Raw genomic sequence first — 17,903 nt, 5'->3', positions numbered from 1 at the left:
TCCCTACGTTATTCAGTTTCTTGCTTTGTTTGGTAACTAGGGGAGGGCTTCTTCTATACCTCACCGTAGTTGCTGCAAGTAGTCATTTGCTGAAGGCTAGCTACAAACACCCTGCTCATCTTTGGGTTGGCTGAGCCCTAACCAGCTGTGAGTAGCCCCTTCATGGGGAAGGTCATCCCAGGCTGGAGCATGTTGACAATCGCTGGCTTCATTCTGTTCTCTTCTGCTGACCTGCCCATCAGTCAGATGGTGTCCTTTCTGGCATGCATTGCCCCTTGTGCAATGAAGGGATCATTTAATGCAAATGGTATAGACAACATGTGTTGGATGTGGAAGGAGGATGTAAGCTCTGCTTTTTCATGCCACTGTATTCCCAAGGGCACCATTATGTTTTCTAAATTTTCTTCATAAGTTCCTTTTTTGTTTAGCTTACCACCTGCTAGTGATTGCTGTAGTTCTGCCTTTAACCATGTGCTCTCTGACTTTGCCCTGCAGGTTAATTTCCCCAGCAGGTTTGGCTGAAGATATTAAAAAATAGTATAAATTGTTATCATCGCAGTCTGCTAGAACATATCTGAACCTTGGCTCCGATCTGACCTGAAGGTAAGAACAGAAGGCTGCAGAGCTAAGGATGCTTAGGAGCAGATAGATCTAACTTCAGAGTGGCGTTTCCCACCAAGATAAGTACAATTGCTAAGAAAGGAGAACACTTAAGACTGCTGGACAAGACTGCCATTAGGTGGTAAGATGCAAAGGCCAACAACAGCTATTGTGCTTGTGCTATCTAATGATCTGTACTCAAAACAGCACAGAGAAAAGGGGAAGCTAGATTTATTCATCCAAGATAAGACAATCCAGTCAATTGACAATGGCCACCACCCTGAGCATTGCACCTTGGATGTGGCAGAAAATGAGGTGGGCTGAAGAACTTCAATTAGTGTAAAGTGGGAAGGTATGGGTGGAAAAGGGAGAGGGGACCAGACCTGAAGACAAGGTGTGTCTTTCCCGCTAGAACAATCAAGAGAGGAAAGTAGGCGATTACCACGTGGGAGAGGTATGAGTCAGTGACACACATGGCATTTTTGGTGCAATTTCACACCGTTCCATGCTGGGTTTGACCTAAGCTTTTTTTCTTTATTCTTAATACAATATTTTTGGTTGGGCTACTTGGCTTTAATTAAACTATAGTGGTTTTGTGGCTGTATATAGAGCACTAATGTGGATAGAAATGTTCCACCGAAAACAATACCTGTGCATGAGGTGATTTGCTGTGTGTAGGGTTGGCCACGCCCTCAGGCCATGTTGGGAACCTGGATCATATAGGGTCAAATATGGGTAGGTATTGAAACGTGTGAGAAGCAGAGCAGTGATTTGGCCTGGCAGGCGATGCAGTGGCCTGGGAGCAAGGAAACTCCACTCTGTTTTTCAGCAGTGCTGTGCCAGGACTTATGAATTCATTACCCTTTGTATCCTTTTCCCTCTCTCTGTTGGTTTTGTCTGTTCACACAGCAAGTGAGTGTCTGTCCATTGGTGCACAAAAGAGCTTTGACCGTCACTGCTATCCCTGTATGATCCCACTGGTATAAATAATGCATACATTTTTTAACATCCTTACCTACAGCAGTCAGCAGAGACAGGCACTTTTTTAAAGCCCAAAGCATGGTAAGATACCTTGCCTTAGATGGGAAACTTTCCAGAGCAAGAAGTTGATGTGCTACTGGAGTGTGTTGCCCTTAAGTAATAACAGTGGATCCATATGAATAATTTCAGAACCATAATAGGACAGTTTAGCTCTGGATCCAAACCCAAGTTGTGCAGCTCAGTGTCAATTTCCATTTAGTGCCGCTTTGAACTGGACCCCAGGGTCATTACATGTGGTTCTGTCATCAAATCTCCATAACAATGCCATGTATAGTATTAATTTTAGCAGCAAACCTATATCATCATTGTTTAGCCTCAGCGACTTTCCACAGAGGACTGTTGAAAGGGGGCTGCCAATTGGCTTCATGATTAAAATTAAGGCTAGTAAGAGTGTGAGTCTGTGTATGCACACACACACATATGTATATACACACACACACATATATATACACATATGTATATTAATCCAAGGCAGAAATCTCATGGGTCGAGAAATTCAGTGAATAAAACCCATTGCACTTATGCATCTCTGCTGGCACAGTAGTCAATCTGGGAGATCGGCCCCTCCTACCTAATACTCTCCAGGGGCATCTTTGGTTATTTTTGTTGTACACCCATGTAAACAGGGAGGGAAGGGAAAGCAATGGCGATTCCATTTTACCCTTTAGTTTTAACAAAGGGTCAAGGGCCATTTTCAGGTTGCCTGCAGCTTCAGTGGCTTCACGAGTTTGTGCTGCAAATGCTAGGCCTGTTCTTTAGCAGCTGGAGATGTAAACATACAGCAATCGAGCATTTAATTTAACTTTGTGGGGCTGCATAACTTGCAGATTCTGAGGCAAATTGGCTGCTATTAAAGGGAAACACTGATGTTTAAATATACATTCATTCCAGCAAAAGGCTGGAGGAACTTTTTAATATTTATGGTGCAATAATTGATCTTTTACCACTGTCAAAAGCTGTTAAAGACTTATCAGCTTGCTATTTCAGCACCATATGCTCTATACAAGTTCCTCACCATGTGTCTTTCCTGCACTTTAGGGGAAGAACATTTGTTAGAATATCAAAACAGAGAATCACTTCTTCAAATGATGGTGCCTGAGTAGATGTGTGGGGCTTCACCGTAAGCCCTCATTTATATCCAGACCTCTTGAGTATGGAGAGGTCTAGGGGATGTACCGTTGGGTCTTTGTGTAGTGAAACATGGTAATAGTATTTTGTCAGAAAATATTGTGGTTTAATTTGTTTTGATGCTGGCCACAATAACTTAATGCAGTGCTGCTGTGAATGTACCGAACTGCAGTCTTGGAGTAAAGCAAATGTTCTTTGCACTGGCACATTCACCTCATTTAGCTTTTATTGTCACTGCTTAAGTCCCGATCTTGCATCTTGTTCCCACTCTTTCTGGAGTCTTACCTCCCTCTTGCCCATGTATAAAGTATAGTGTGATGGTAGGAGGTCTTCATAGACCACTAAATACACCTGAAATAAACCGTTTACTTCTTGCCTGAATTGCTGTGTGCAGATCAACACGCAAAGTGAGGGATAAATGAATGTTATGGAATATTTTGTGCCAGGTTAAGTCTTCAGCTGTTTGCTCTTCTGTAGAGCTCAGGCATTAGGGTCAGTTACAGGTCTTCTCTGATAAGGAGAATTCAAGTGGGTCCAAGTCAGTGTAAGTAGTCCCTGTGGCATCTCACCTCCACAAGGCCAGTGGGGAGGCAGTTTGTACTCTGCAGGTCTCAGCCTGGGAATAAATGGAACATGTAGGTGTCTGCATTGAATTTTTGCCTTCTAATGGAGTGTGGAAGAGTCTCAGCGAGCTTCCCTGTCACCTGAGCATGTTTCCATCACAGTCCCTCTCTGCCAGCCTCATCCTCATTTTCTACATCAGACATGCTTAATTAAAATAAAAAGAATTGAGAAAAGAGTGAGAAAGAAGCCATAGTAGGGTGGGAAGAAGAGTTAATTAAATTGGATTTCTACTTATTTTATTGTATAGCAAATTTCTAGAGAAAGAGGGATGAAATGAGTTTCTGTAGTTCATTAAGATCCTGGTTAAAGGGTCAGCCATACAGTAGCCAGTGAAGAGAGGAAGAAGCTGAGCCTTTGGTGAGTCTTGCGTCTGGTCATAAGTTAATCATGGTCTTTCTAAAGACCCTAGAGTACTGAAGAATTACAGGCCTCTTTTAGTGGTGGCCCTGTGCCATACCCCTACCTGAGAGTTTGGGCTGTGTCCATTTTTTGAAGGAATATAACTTTGCAGTCCAAGCTTGCAAAGTCTGGCGCAGAAGAAAAATTCATGCAGATTTCAGAGCACCCTCAGCTGCTGCCTCCACCAGGAAAGTCCTTGCAGGATTCAGGCCAAGACATAGTTGGCTGGGACTCTTCATAGACTAAGGCCAGATGAACCTATTATGGATGGCTAATTGGATTCCTCCCTCAAGGAAAGCTGGGAGGTGTGAGGCACTCAGTTCCCGTTGCTTTTTATCTGTGTGATTTGGGCCCCTTCTTCAAGCTCCTGTGAAAAATCCCTACCATAACATCTCGGAAGGAGGTTACTGTGACAGCCTTAACTCTTGCTTTCTTGGCTGTGCAGCAGATATTGTTGTGCCTTATTAGGAGACAATTTTTGAAGATTGTGGAGCTTTTACAAATCTGCTCGTTCTCCGCAGGGAAGAAGAAAAGTTCTGATGGGTGGTAGTGTCTGCCCCAGCAGCTCCATCAAATTCAGAGCGCCTCTTTTAGGTGAAATTACAGCCCTCCTTCATTTTGCTCATCTTTTATCAGGTTTTCTTCCTCTCCCTAACCTCCCAGTGACCTATTCTCTCAGAGAGCATCTAAGAGCGTTTATAGACCTCCTGTAACTCAGTAGTGCCTTTGAAGACTAGGATGTTAAACTAATCTTTTTTTCCTGCTGTTTTTCATCTTAACCTTCCTCTCTGATTTTAGCTGTGTTCTCTGGATGCTGGTTTCCTCTTATGCACAGCTGGCTGTCAGAGTCAAGAGAGACTTTTGGGAGCAGCCTGGAAGTAGAACTTACTTTGGGTAAGCTTCCTGAAAACAGCGTGCTGACTGTTTTTTCAAAGTCATGTTTTGCTGTGAGGACAGTTTTGAACTAAATTGAATTATCTGAGTGTGAAACAATCTAGCATGGTCCTTGATGGATAGCCCAAGGCTGGGAGCGGTGGGGGAGGTGTAACACCCTCTAAAACTGCTATGTGTGTGCGTTTATATTCACCTGTAATTGGATGAGGTTGGTTTGTATGCAGTAAAACAAGATGAGGCAAAAGGTCTGAGAAAAGGAGCAAACAGAAAGGTCCCAATGCACCAGTGTTTGTGGACTGCTTTCTAACGAGACTGGCAAAGCCAAAAAAAGTAGAGAAATTTGGGAGAAGTTACCATGGCAGCTTTACTTCATGTTAGTTGAGGTAACACCTGACATGAAGACTGATAGGCTTAAAACTGCAGCATCTGTGTGCCTGGTGTAGTGATGTGGTGCTGTAAGCGCAGGGCTGGGAGCCAGGACACCTGGGTTCTGTATCCAGCTTCTCTACTGCAACCCTAAGGACGTTACTCACCTTTATGCTGTTATTTCTCCTTGTGGCTCGTCTGCTTCATCTGCTGAGATTGTTGACTTTCCCCTGCAGATGCTGTCCCCTGTATTAGAACAGCACCTGACACAATGGGGCTTTGCTTCTTATTAAAAGATTTCTTAAGTTCAGTAATGATATCTGATGCTGAAGAAATGCCACCCTTGAGTCGTTTTGATTTGATCTGGGGATGAGTCTCTAATGATGAGCAGCTCTAATACTCCAAAGGGTCACAGAAAAGCAGTCGGTGTCATCCCTGCTTCCAGTGGAAGGAGTTTGGGAGTCAGGCACCACGTTCTGGATCTGATGGCCTGCTTTGGACAAATGCATAGGTCTTAAGGTCTCTTACAGGCACTTGGTGGAGCAGATTATTCAGAACCACAGCATGGTTCTGGAAGAGAGCAAAGTCCATCCCTAAGCAGCTGGTGAACTTGTGGCGCTTGGCTAGAAGGTGGCAGGTTCATGTCCAAGTCCCTGCCATGCTGGACTTCAGGCTGGGTGTCCAACACTTCAAACAAGCACCTTGACTGCTGATCTGTTTTCTGTTTTTCATAGCAAAAGGCAGAAACATGGAACGACTGCTGCATAGGTACATTGTGTGCATAGTGGAAATGTTACTCGCTTGTGGTTCACAGCTGTGATTCTTTCCCACCAGCCTTTAGAGGCATGTTTCTCTTTTCTCTTTCAGACAACAGAGATTGAAGACAAAAAGGGCTTGGGAAAACAGGTGAGTGATCAGCACAAATAGTCCAGTGATGCTTTTATTGCATGACAGTAAGACTGAGCCCATGGTATGGACTCTGTCGCAGACTTAGTTGTGTATAATATGACTTGAGATCCTAAAGACAAAGCCAGCGCTCCCTTGATCCTGCATGTCTTATGCAGCTCCAATACCTTTTAACATCACAGGGAGATCTGGAAATCTGTCAGAAATGCAGGATTGAGCCTTATGTCACCGCAAGTCCTTTCTGCTAATAATTTAAAATGTCAGGCAGCTGTATATTTATGTAGGTAATGTATCAACGTATGTTTCAATAACATAGTAAAATATTTTTCAGCAGTGTGCAGCGAGGGGGGACTAGCTCTTTGTGCCCTTTGACTAGCTTTGCTTCCTCATGAAGCTATATATTTTTTACTTTATTTGAGGATTTTTTTTTCCCTAGAAATGGAGAAATTGTTGACAAATCTGTGAAAGTGCACTGAAATTAAGAGGTGCTACACAACAGTCAGAGATCACAAACTTAATTCATTACTAATCAGCTTGCATTTCAGTACAACTTAATTGTTTCAATGCCTTGTTCATTAGGCAGAACAGGAAAAGGTTTCTCCACTGAAGGTCCCATTGCAGGCACTGCAGACAAGCCCTTGGGAGGCTCTAAGTATGGAAATCACCAAGATACTTCTTTACATCCCACATGGTCATTGATATTTGGAATTGCTGACTGAAAGCAACGATGGCTTATTCAAGAACACAACACCACAAAGCACGGCAGAAGCCACGCACATTTGGCCTGTGCACTCCTAGGGACAGAAAAAGGTCCATGACACTGTCTTAAGTAAATCATTGTCCTAGATTCTAAGCTTGAGAGCATGGATCATCTTTAAGCCGCATTTTCTGTATTCTTTACCAGGTGCCAAGATGGATATAGTGAACAAATTTTTGTGTTGGGTTGACTGACTTCTTACCTGAATTACATTAGGCAATAGAGATCTGCATAGGACAGGAATAGGAATAGGAGGGGTTTTGCCCCCCCTAGATGTATTATCTTCTCTTATTAAGTAAAGTTTGTGGTGCTTTCTCTTTTTCTTTGTGTGCCTTAGTATGATTCTGTCTCCTATATATGTTTACTCTTGCCAAACTTGTAGGAACGTAGCATCTTTTTGAACGTCTCACTTTTTGCTGAGTTTAAATTAAATTGGTCAACAAGTTCAATAATTCCTGGTTGTGGGTGGACAGAGGGCACAAACAGTGCCTGCCTCTTCTTAGGAGATGAGACTAATAAAAAATTTCATATTTTGCTTCCTGCTTTCAATTAATAGTGTTGCTCATAAAAGAAAATCTGCTTTCTTAGAAGTATTGTTTTAGAATTTAGAACACAGTAGCAAGTGTGACTCCCCAAGGCAATTGTTTCCTTCTTATAACTTCTTAAATATATGTTCCTAGGATGGTACTAAAATGAAGTAGAGAATTCACTTCAGACAAGGTATTAGATGATGTGCATAACATAATTACTATGGAAATTGCTATAACCAGTACAGCTAAGTATAAAGTTTCTTTCTTGCCTTTGGTAATTTAGGATTCTTTTTTTCACTAGATTTTATGATCCTGAATTAGAAGAATTAGATTCAGTTGCAAAAAAAAAAAAAAAAAAAGAAAATAATTGTGTGCAGTTCTTTTAAAAAAAGGCAATAGAAAAATCATCCCATGGTGTTCCACCTTTTTTTTTCCTCAGTGAGCTCTATTACATTTGCTCAGTCTTGTAATAATTTTCAAAACTGCTGGTCCTGCAAACTCAGCCTGAGTTTTAAAAAAATGAAGGTTCTGTGGTCCTGTGCCCAGAGCATCATACATAATCAGGAAAACCTGGTGGAAGTGGAAAGAAGTGGAATTTTGGCTCTACCTCATGCTTCTAGCACTGAAAGCATGTCTTTTGTTTTGTATTTTTTCCTCAGAGCCATACTTTTTCTTCTGCACCAAATTCTAGCAATTTGTTTATTTGGAAAATATGACCAAGTTTTGGCACTAGAAACACACTGAGTCCTGGCTACAGCTGTGGAATGAATCTCAAGAATGACAGCAAGCAAGCTTTTTCCTCACTCTTTTTTCCACAGTACTATAGTACATCTGGTTTCATTCAAAGTCTCTGAAGCCCATGGGAATGTCACTGATGTGGTGGGGTGTGAAACTGGCACTTGCATTGTATCAGTAACTCTGTACAGTGAACAGATTTGGGGTTTACATCCAGTATTAAATTTCTACCAATTGACAAATCTAGTGTATTAATTTTCATCTATTCAATACATAGCCAAAGGCTTTCTTGGAATTGATGGTGAATTTATTAAGACTGGTAGCTGGCCTTTGTTTTTGCATCTGTATTTTCATTCCTAAAAATACTGGCTTTGTCTGTCGATTGCAGGAGGGCTTGACTTTGAGGTTTGGGAACTGATAGAATCTGTTGTACGGGAGAGAACGATATTCCTATCACTGCCTTTGGGGATAATTTGAGCTAAAAGCTGTCTGGTTTCTGTTGGAGGGCAGCAGTCGGATCTATGGTATTTATTTTTGCTCACTGCATCTTTCAGATATCCTAGTAAAACCCTTCTCTATTTAGACATCTGGCTTTGTCTCATTAACTTGATGAGCCTCAATGCTCCATTCATCCGTTTCTCCCATAAACAGCTCTGTGTCTTATTTTCCGGCTGCCTCCTTTTCATAGGATGCATGCTTATCTACAGATTTCTACTCCTTCCTAGCTTAAATCTCACCTGAAAATTCATTTGAGACTGCCCATGGTAAGCAAAGTAATAACAATCTTTGTGTTAGCTCTTCAGCTGGCAGATCTAATCATGGGCTTAAATTTTTTGGAGCCTTGAGTCAGGTTTGACTCTGGAAAGGTAAAACTGCTGTGCTGAGATGCTCTGTCTTACAGGTAGGCCACATCAAGGGCTGGCATAAAAGAACTGTTAATTTCCTAGGGATTTTAGATCACTTGTGTCTTTGGTCTGATGGATTTGAAATCTATGGCAATTAGAATAAATTCCTTTATTTCCCAAAATTAAAGCTCAATTTTCCCATGTACCATTCCATAAGGGCAAGATTCTATGGTGAAGATTGCAGGAATCTCTCTCTCTCACACACACGTATTGAGGCAGGTCTCTCTCTCTTATAAAACTTGATAAAAAGGACCATTATTATCCTTGCAGTCTTCCATACATTCTGCACTTTCTTAGTTGGCTCAACTTCCACTTCTCTAATCCTTTACAATTCTTCAAGGGCAGACTGGGGAAGAATGGATAAGCATCTATTATTGTTGTCGTACTTTATTGTTCTGCATGAAATGAAGTCTTGCTACCTTCAAAGACCTATTCCCTTTCCTTTCCAGTGCAGTGGCTCAAAATATTTTAAGAGGGACATTTTTCTGTTTAACTATATCTGGGCTGTACCAGTAGCATGCAGCGCAGTGAGATTCCTCTTAAAGGTTTGTTGCATACCACATTTGGGACAGGATGTCACTTCTGCACCGGTCCTCGGTAGCATCTGCAAAAATGCCTGCCACTAAAGTGACAATTGTGGATGACAGGGTAGAGCTGGGAGGTAGCAGCAGGAGTTCAGTAGTCTTCTCTGCCTTCAATTTCCTTCTTTTTTTGTCTTGGCCTAGATCCTGAAGAGATGAGGTCCAAACAGGAAGGAAATGTTGCCGTGTGGGAAAGTCGGGAATGGGAGAGGCAATGGGGAGACATGAAAAGACACTGTGGGGTGCACACACCCGCGCTGCCCCAAGCTGAGAAGCTCCGGGTGATGGTGGCTGAGCTAAGGCTATCCAGGTGTATAGGCACGGGCAGAGACGTGCCATCCAGCCATCCCCCCGTGGCCTGTCACAGCTCAGAGGGGCCAGTGGCTTTGCCCCCAGTGACAGTGAACGGGGAGCTGTGTCCTGGAAAGTTTGGTGAGCTCTGGGTGTCTTTTGGGCTGGGCCTGAGAAACCTGTTCAGCACCCACTCAGCAGGTGCTGTCTGCCGGTCCCTCCACCTCCCTCGGGGCCAGCATTAGGCTTCTCAGCGCTCTCTGTGCCGCGCTCCCGTTAAGATCCTAAACGGGGCAATGTGGCACAGGGGATTTTGGAGCACCAGCGGGTCTTGCTCCCTGACTGGGGCTGATGCCGCATCAGAGGCTCAGGAGCTGAGCTAGCAGCTCTGCTCAAGGACCTGAAATCTAAGTCTATACAAGTCCTTGGGAAGTGTTGATCCAAGGCCAGCTCTACTGTTATGTATGGGCATTGAGAAATGTAAGTTGAGAAATGTAGTACCAAGCCACTCATTGCGTCCTGGACTCCCGTTGCCCGCTGCTTTGAGCCTTCTATACCGTCACCGACTTCAGTGAAGTTACTCAGAGAATGAAGTCCCATAACTTTGCATAGGAATATCTGTTACTCTAGAGATGAACATTTGTTCTTTTATTCGCCTCAGGATAGAATCTAGACATAAAGGCTGGTACTCCAAGATTTATCTGTGTTCTCCACAAGACATGCTGTTTTAATGGAGCCCTTTGTGCCAAGTCAAACCTGGAAGTCTCCTCCTTTTTGATTTTTACCGATGTTAACTAATGCCCAAGGGGGACTCAAATCGCATCAAGCAAAGCTCTGGGCTGAATTCTTCCGATGGTCCATCACTGCTAACTGATAAATCTATTACATAACCAGGAAAGCCATGTGGGACAGAGGATGTTCAACCTAAGTTGTATAGATAATCCATAAACACTGTCCTGCTGGGAAACAGAACAGAAAACACTGCTGCTTTGGCGATGAAAGATCTGAGGATAACACACCAAATCCTGTAATTAAATGACTTTTAGTGTTCCTAAATGTTATGTTTCATCTGGACTTCCTAAATAGAATTAATTAGAAGCTAATTAAAAGAGCCTCCTGCTTTCTTTCAAAGTATCTTTATGGTATCGACTATAGTGAGTTTATCTATTCACAGAGCACCATGAATCACTCCCCTGTTTAAGAAAAAATTGATTGCTGTTCTAATACTTATTGAACACCTATAACAGATGTTTAAATCTCTACAAGCTTGAGATAATTAAAATAATAAATCTATACTCATTTGACAAGACTGTTAGCAGGAGTCAAAGATATAAATAATCTAGTGGAGCCATGAGACATTATTCTGCCAAGTGTTATGATCATGTTGTTATGGAAATTTCAAGCCTGATTCTACAGTCCTTATTGAGGCAATGCTCCCATCAGATGTTGTTATGAATAAGCACTGTCATGAATAAGGCAGTGCTCAGTAAAGCTGCCAGGATCAGGGCTCAGGACTGTGTAACAGCAAGGACCTCGAGAGCCTGGCCTTCCACCACAGGGCTAGTGTCTCAGCACTTAGCTGTCCTTGCCTATATCTTCTAGGAGAACTGACACAGATCTCTTTTGTCCTTTTCTTAGCCTATGTTTTGCTTCAGTGAATTAATTATTTGTAGTAGTATGTGGGCACCTGCATCTTCACTTTGTAGTGCTTTGCTGCCAAGGTGTGTCTCGCAGGCTGGGAAATGTCAGCTTATACCTAGCTTAAGGGCAGAGATGTGGTGAGAGGAAACTCGTCTTCCATCTCCCTTCCTTCCTTTGCACCTCCTGTTTCATCAGAAGGAGCCCCTGTGGTCTCCAGCCCTCCAGGAGGGAGCTGGCACAGCCCCAAGCTGGGGTGCTGTGCAGAGGAATTCAGGAGCCACTGCGCCCAAGAAAAAGAGGTTGCACTCCTAAAGCCTGGTGATCAGAGCACTCCTAGGACAGGACCGTGGTATGTCCCTGACCCAAGGTTTTTGTATCATTGACCATTTTGTGTCCAATATCTGCGTGGCTCTTGAAACAGGGATTGAAAACCATCTTTTGCTTCTTCCAGCTGAGCACCTGAAGGAGACGCCAAACGAAGGGACACTACCAAGATGCTGAAAGTTCTTGACCATGGTGAGGATGTATCTGTGTCTCCACGATATCCAGTGCTCTGGGAATCTCTTTCTTTCAGCTTCTGAAAGGAGCTGGGTGCCAAGATCAGCAAAAAAAGCACCTGTAGGTTAGCCATGGCCTTGGATAAATCATGAGATGTAACCCTTACATGGCCTTGCTTGCTTGGCTGGCTATTGGGGCGGTGGCACTGGAGTTGCACGTCATGCTTTGCTCCCCGGTGCCAGAACCAGAGGGATATGGATCACTTTCGTTACACCAACAAAGTTAGTGAATTATCTCTCTGGGTACTGAGAATGAAAGCACAGATAAGACAGACCATTGCACAGGCAGGAAGACAATGTCTAGCACCTCTGTATACATGGAGAGAAGTTCCCCTGCTGACTTCTGTACCCTGGGGCTTGAAAGTAGTTAGTTTTAATAATTTTGTGTGAAGCCCATGAAGACACCAGAGTGATATAAATTATTGTCCCATCCACCCAGCCCCTGACCAACGAGCAGGTCTAACAGAGCTGATGAACGCCAGGAGAAACAGACATCCATGGGGAAGATTAACAAATGAAGAGTGATCTTCATCCAAGAGGAACCTCTAACACTGTCTTTTTATGAAAGAGCTATGGGACTAGAGGTCTTGATTTACATAGTGAGACTCGTATGACAATAACTAGACAAGGAAATAAAAAAAACCAACCGGAACATTTCAAGAAAGATCAGTGTTTGCTTTCATCTCACCAGAGTGCTAGCCTTGCGATTAGCTGTGACGTTTTCCTGTTTTCAGACTAATGAGTATGTTAAACTGTTTCGTATGTAATTTCTGGCACCATGTCAGCTTCTTAAGATCACTTGAAAGGGAGATCAGTGGGAAGAATGCCACAGCAGATCTTGGAAAATAACTGTAAGTCTCTCTCTTGTTTTTCCTCTCCTCCAGCCTTCGCACACTCCCACAAGAATCCTGGCTGGCAAAGGAGACACAGGACTGTTAAACTTGAGGCAATGCCAGCCACGTGCTTTATGAGCGGGTCGCGCTTTGTGGTGTGAGGTGCTCGCCTCAGTGCTGGAGTCACACACATCCTCGTCTGGGCCTGCTAAGTCCCCGGCGGCATCTCTGTTGTCCTATGGCTGTTTGCTTTGCTGTGATATCTGTGCTTTCAGGTGCTCTATTTGTGTTGCAACTTGTTTGGTTGGTTTTTTTTTTTTTTTTCCCCTCTCTTCCCCTGCAGCTCTGTTAGCAAAAGAAATCTACCAGCACTTCATCACGTTTTCTTTCTTCCATGGCAAATATATATAAATAAATAAATCTTTGTCAAGGGAACTCTAATGGTATGCTCCTATGTGGATAATTATTACGTTCCTGTCAGCAAAAGGTTATAAAAATTTTTCTTTTGGGAAAATGCAGTAGAGACTTTTTTACTGGCAGGCAAATATTGTACAGATGTTCTTCTCTGGATAATACAGCTGAAATGCTCCTTGTAGGATAACCTGACATAAATGCTTCTGTTAGGCTGATTTCTGTGTCACTGAAAGACTGTTGACTGTTTTCCTAGGAGGAAAAAAGCCTTCTATGGTTTCCTCCTACTGGGAAAACATTATGCAGGCACCTGGTTCTGTCAGGAAAATACAAATAAAAAATGTTATTTTTTCCCTTTAAATGCATCAGAGTCTTGGCTCAGAAAAGCTGTTAAATGCATGCTTAAATCTGTCTGTATTTACAGGGACAGATTCTTACCTGCTCATCTGTTGACTAGCTGCACAGCAGGGATTGCTCAGCTAACCAGTTTCTTTAGTGCTGTGAGTACAAGTTCACAAGTGAAGTGGAAGATTTACTAGCTGAGTGGAACGATTTGCTGCTAAAGTCATTGTTTAGCTGACACTAGCAGCACTTTCAGCTGGCTTGGCTGGATGGAATTTTCCTGGAAACAGCTGTCTTGCACTGAATCATCCCAGGCAAGTTATCTGAGGGAAACATAGAATCATAGAATTGTTTAGGTTGGAAAAGACCTTTAAGATCATTGAGTCCAACCGTTAACCTAGCACTGCCAAGTCCACCACTAAACCATGTCCCTAAGCACCACATCTACACGTATTTTAAATACCTTCAGGGGTGGTGATTCAACCACTTCCCTGGGCAGCCTGTTCCAATGCTTGACAACCCTTTTGGTGAAGAAATTTTTCCTAATATCCAATCTAACCCCCTCCTGGTGCAACTTGAGGCCATTTCCTCTCATTCTATCACTAGTTACTTGACAGAAGAGACCAGCACCCACCTCGCTACAACCTCCTTTCAGGCAGTTGTAGAGAGCGATAAGGTCTCCCCTCAGCCTCCTTTTCTCCAGGCTAAACAACCCCGGTTCCCTCAGCCGCTCCTCATAAGACTTGTGCTCTAGACCCTTCACCAGCTCCGTTGCCCTTCTCTGGACACACTCCAGCACCTCAATGTCTTTCTTGTAGTGAGGGACCCAAAACTGAACACAGTATTTGAGGTGCGGCCTCACTAATGCTGAGTACAGAGGGACAAGTACTCCTCTAGTCCTGCTGGCCACACTATTTCTGATACAAGCCAGGATGCTTCTTGGCCACCTGGGCACACTGCAGGCTCATATTCAGCCAGCTGTCAACCAACACCCCCAGGTCACCTTCTGGAGCATCTGTGGTGGGAGAAAATGGGAAGCCAATGTTGTAAACCTTCCTATTTTCTGTCCCCAGCTGCAGCTGGATGGTGCTGCAATGCCCAGCCCTAAGCCCCACGCTTAGGAGTGTCTGCAGGAAATTGCAGGTGGCAGGTGTCTGTTTATTCTGTGGTGCCCCTGTGTAAACACTGTATTTTTTGGTGGGGGGCAGTTACCTTTCTCTCTCTATAAACATGAACTGCAGCTGACTTAGTTGCCTTGTGTCAGGCATCACGGGCACCAGGAGGAGAGGGGTCCGGAAGAGCATTTTGGTCCAGGGCAGCGTGCCTGTGCGTAGTGGCTGCCATCTCTGACAGTTTCTGAGCCTGGTGTTGTCTAACCTTGTAGAAATATATTTCAGAAGGTGGGCTTTGTTTTTTTTTTTTTAATTCTTCTCTTCCAACCCTTTTTTGCCATCGGTGTTGCGGAATGGAGAGGCTGCTTTGGGCATTTCAGGTACTTCTGACTATCAGCTACACAATGAAAAGTGTTTGAGATTAAAGAGTAGGCCTTAATTGCTGACATGAATCAACGTGCTGTGCATGATGTGTGTACAGGAGAAAGAGAGAGCTACTCAAGAAAATTATCGCTTTTCACCCTCTTAATTACTGCTGCTCTTAGGTCTAGGCTGAGGTCTTAGTGCTGCTTCTCAGCTGCTTTGTGTCCAAGACGGAGTAAAATGGTTCTGAGAATTAAGAGGAAATGGAAAATGATTTGTAGTTCAGACAGGTCTAATTTTGTCTCATTCCTTTCTATCAGTCTGTCCCCTCCTTGTGAACTACCAGTGGAGTCACGCATGCAGATGGGTTCTGGCATCTCTGCTCTCACAACAGAACTGAACAGCAGCGGCTGCTCTGGGAAGATTGCTGCAAAGCTGGACTGAGCAAGTTTGAAATTGTTTTTTTCTGTAGGACAAAGACTTGGGTGTGACTTTGTGAAAACTGCTGTCAAAGGTGCTCTGCTGCAGCCACACCTCCTGGTACTCAGCAAAGATAATGGTTGCCCCAGAGGAAAGTTAAAACATGCTGCTTGCTCTCTACGCCCTGGAGAAAAAATAGTGTGAGGAAATTGGGCAAATGTAAAAGCCAGTGGAGTTCACCTATGGCAAAAGTAACGCACCCGCTGGATGAGCAATTTCCTGGAAAAGCAGAGAAAACAGTGGCCTGTTTAAAGGAATTGGCCCACTGCATGGATCTCATAGTGTAACAAAGATATTTCTCTGTCCTCCCATATAATTTTTTGTTAGTTTGTTCAGAGAGGGGGAGGAAGTGCTGAAGTGGTGATCTTTGAGCAAAAGCACAAGTAGGGGTGAAGCACGCAGAATTAGGCAGAGGGCATTTGACTGAGCAGAGCAGGCAGGATTCCTGAGGCTGCTGGACACATGCGGTGAAGACAATGATATGCTTGAAAACGAAGTGGAAAAATTAACCTTTAAAGCAGCAGCATGCTAGGGAGAGTGAGGGAGGTTGATGGAGTCATATTGCTTTTGTATGAGTACAAGGAAATAAAATCCCCAGAGGCACTGGTGCTGCAGGGACTAAGAGGCTGTTGAAGCACGTGCTTTGGAGGGAAATACACTGTTGGTGCAAAACATCAGTATGGGTTTGAGAGTGACCATGGCTAAGAGGAAGCACAAGGACACCTGATGGGCACAGGGACTGGGAACAGGACACAGGAATTCCAGTTTGTGGACTCTTGCTTCACCCCCAAAGCTTTGAATGAATATAAACTTATTCCAGACTCTTATGTCCTCCCCTTGTAAGATCTGTCTTCTCTCTCTGCCTTTCTTATGAAGAATACCTGCCTGCAGACCAGTATAGAGTTTATCTATGAATCCCTGACAACGTAGCATCTTTACTGGATTAACCTCCCCCAAACCAGCAGTGATATATGGGAGACTGCCTTGTCCCCTCCAACTCATTTGAGTTGTTATAAATGAGTAAAGCTGAACTTGGAGGAGAGGGAAAGTACCTCCTGAATTTTAAGCTAATGGAGAATCCAAAGTAAAAGATTTCTCCAAGGTTTAAGCCATTATTCCTTTAATGGAAAGTGTCTGGGTGTTACCACTAGGAGTTGTTCAGGCGCTGGGGGATGGATGTATTTAAAGTACAGCTCTGCACAGTGTAGTGTGGAAGAGGCTTGCTAGCCTTACTATTTCTCTTCCCCTATTGATGAGAAATGTTTGCTTATAGAGCAAGAAGAGCACTCTGACTGTCTGCCCAGCCTGATACTCTGACCACCACACTGCAGGGTCACATCCCTCTTGCTTGTGTGTGACAATCCCCCCTTTTCAGAGCTAGGCTTGCACTTGAAATAAACTTCTGCAGGTAATTCTAGTTCATAACTTGTTTTTGGAAAAGGCTTTCAGTATTCACGTATTTCTTTCCAGCAGTAGATGGCAGCAATTTTCTTAGTCCTAATCTGATAAGATCTGTATGTTAATTACTGTAAATTAATGTATTTTAAAAGGTAAAGGCTTCAGTTGCCCTTTTCAGCCATCATTATTAACTAAGATGTCATCCCTTCTGTCCTCCAGTCAGTCCAGTGCTGGGCAACAGCAGAGACCAGTGTCCGAGCCTGCCTGTCCTGTGCTTGTCTTCTGAAAATCCCAGCCAGTGCCAGGGATGCTTGCTGCCTCAGCCTCCACGCTGGCGAGGCAGTGTGGGATCAACAGCCAGCGGAGCTGGCCCTCTAGACTCTCAGCCATCGGTGATGCCACCAGGCACCAGCAAGAGGTAGACCAGCCTCCAGCTCCTTTGGGGTTATACTTTGGGGATAACACAGGTGTGGGAAAACGTGGACCTACATCCTTGCCTTCAGCTAGGAGGGGAAGTAAATAGCTTGGTGAATAATGAAGTACAAAAAACCGATGATGAATGACTAGTTAAACAAAGTCTGGAGAAAAAGAAAAGAGCAGAAATGATCCGGCTCAGAAATAATCAATCTGTGTGTATTACTCTAAACTGACTTTTCCCCCTCATACATGCTGTACATGTATTTCCAGAAGACGGTCATTAAGAGACTCATTTTTAAATGAAATGTTCGCGATCAGTATAAAGGTTTGCAACAAGAGATAGAGAGAGTGAGAAATAAATTGAACAACATTACTATATGAATCTAAAATATAATGGCTCCTGTTATGTGCACATAGAAATAATGATGTTGAAATTAGGGAAGCTTCATCAACTTTAAATGAATAACTGATCTCCAGTGGACAGAGAAAAAACTGATTTTAATGATTGTTTTAAACTAACATTTGGTGTAATAAATGTTTAATGCATTTGTTCTAAAACAGAATTAACTGCAGTGCCATGTCTTATTCATGG

The 17,903-nt window shown here is 43.4% G+C and overlaps 1 long non-coding RNA gene across 1 annotated transcript; it reads left to right on the top strand.

Annotated features, from left to right (window-relative positions):
* Positions 1 to 497: 497 nt before the first annotated feature.
* On the top strand, positions 498 to 13,345 carry LOC115333717. Its single transcript, XR_003920906.2, has 4 exons — positions 498 to 603; positions 4,591 to 4,686; positions 5,920 to 5,958; positions 11,850 to 13,345. It is a non-coding gene; the product is annotated as an uncharacterized LOC115333717 (long non-coding RNA).
* Positions 13,346 to 17,903: the final 4,558 nt, after the last annotated feature.

Source organism: Aquila chrysaetos, chromosome 21 (genome assembly GCF_900496995.4).
Source record: "Aquila chrysaetos chrysaetos chromosome 21, bAquChr1.4, whole genome shotgun sequence".
NCBI lineage: Eukaryota > Metazoa > Chordata > Aves > Accipitriformes > Accipitridae > Aquila > Aquila chrysaetos.
The sequence above is the reverse complement of the archived record's forward strand: the minus strand, read 5'-3'. Positions and strand labels throughout refer to the sequence as shown.